This window comes from Coenobita brevimanus, unplaced genomic scaffold (genome assembly GCF_032717465.1).
Source record: "Coenobita brevimanus isolate Jiangsu-jjx unplaced genomic scaffold, ASM3271746v2 jjx.HiC_scaffold_2561, whole genome shotgun sequence".
Lineage (NCBI taxonomy): Eukaryota > Metazoa > Arthropoda > Malacostraca > Decapoda > Coenobitidae > Coenobita > Coenobita brevimanus.
Genome location: NW_027643502.1, coordinates 146,830 through 148,803, shown reverse-complemented (window position 1 = coordinate 148,803; position 1,974 = coordinate 146,830).

The window sequence follows — 1,974 nt, the reverse complement described above, 5'->3', positions numbered from 1 at the left end:
AGTGAATGCACTCCGTCGTCCGTTGTGCTAGCTCCTGAAACCAAAATGTAAGGAGCTGTCACATCTGATGGCGGGGTCGTGAACGTGGAGTGGGTTGGGAATAGACATTGCCCATGCACAGCCTATGCCTCGTGCACCCTGGTGAATGCCATGGGGAGGAAAGATAATTTCTATCCTTCCCCCCCCATTTTCTTTAATACTAAAACTCCTCCTTTCCATGACTATAGAGCCTGTGAAACAGAGAGCAGCAACCCACCAAGACAGCAGAACCCACCAATGCCACAGAGACAGGCACCACCCTTAGTAGCGCCGGGGGTACAAACTATGGCTCTTCACCTTCATCGATATATCTACCCTTGTCTGCACATACACAGAGTGACCGCTGTATAGGACCAACAGGAACACAGCATACACAAAAAATAAAAACTAAGCCACAGCAATGGGGACGGCCCCCAATCTTTATACCTCCGACTGTCTTTCATATTTCCCCACTTAATCTCTTCCAATCTCTCCCTCTTCTTTCCCCCACTTTTCTATGACGAAGTGAAGTGAAGTGCGGCCACTCGCAGCCCACCTCTCGCCGAGGCAACACCTCCACCGCTATTCCCGGCGGGACCAGCTCTCCACAGCAGCCGTTTCAGCTGAAGGACGGGTCTGTCCTCTCCACCTACGGGAGTGCCCTGGTCAGCCCACCAGGAGGTTGAGGCTCGTCCGCCCTTTCCATGGCCGACCACCCTCCCTCCACCACTACCTTGACCGGGGTTGTGCCCTTGTGTCCACCTGGACTGGGCCTTCCCTCTACGCTTCCACCTGCTGCTGTGGAGAGCTGGAGCGAGTGAATGGGGGTTGAGGGCAGAGTTCGGAACGCTTCTATCAGAGCTTCGGCGCCCTCACCATCGGCGCCGTTTAGTCTACCATGCTCTCGTCCCTCTCTGCCCTCTGTAAACATTGAGCAGCCGGCCGCCAACCACCGCCGAGTCGTTTGGGGATTTCCACCTGAGCATGCCGGCGCCCCTTCCATCGGCGCCGTGCAGTCTACCGCTCTCTCCCCCTCGCCTCGTCGATCATCGGGCTGTTGCCTCACCACCATCGCCTCGTTCCCTTCCTCTGCCGCCCTTGCCCTGTCTGCCAGTCTGCCGTCCGCGCTTTGCCCCTTCATTGGAGCTGTTTTCTGCATTTTCCCTGACGGGCTCTCATGTTTGCCCGTTCCCCACCACGTTGTGGGGAGAATATTTCAACAACAACAACAACGTCTGTGCGGCGACTGGACACAGTCCAACAACTCCCACTATCATACACACAGACTCGGCTTCGGCCATTCACACCCTTCGCCAAAACGCTCACAAAGACAACATTCACCTAATATACAACATTCTCACCACCACCCAAGCTATCCGCAATGCTGGGGGATCGGTTACCATAAATTGGATCCCTAGTCACGTAGGCATTGCAGGCAACGAAAAGGCAGATCGAATAGCAAAACAAGCCCTAGAAAACCCCAGCATTGATTTTGTAATCTCCACGAGCCTGCGCCAAGTCAAGCATGCCATTAAGACCAGGGCAGCCAGATTAAATAAAGAAGACCACCGCCTATATGTTGAACTGGGTTCCCCCTCGGCTAGATGGTACTCACTTGCCACACGCTACAAACCACCGCCAATCACAACTAGATCCAACCTTACGATGCTCAATCGTCTGCGCCGCCTTCGCCTGGGCTATAAATGCTACGATGAAATGGTTCCAGATGACGAAACCCCCGAACCTGCATGTGAACACTGCCAGGAGGCTCCACTTTATCCCCTCCTGCACTATCTTCTCAGATGCCCAGCCACATCCCTCATCAGGAAACGACCTCTTCCTAACCCAGTCACTCCCAGAACTCACGAAGCAGCCAGATCCATAAACTCTTTACGTAATGCTGCAGCCTACGTTGTAGCCACGGCCCCACTCTCAGCACTGACTGAGGTGGTGCGC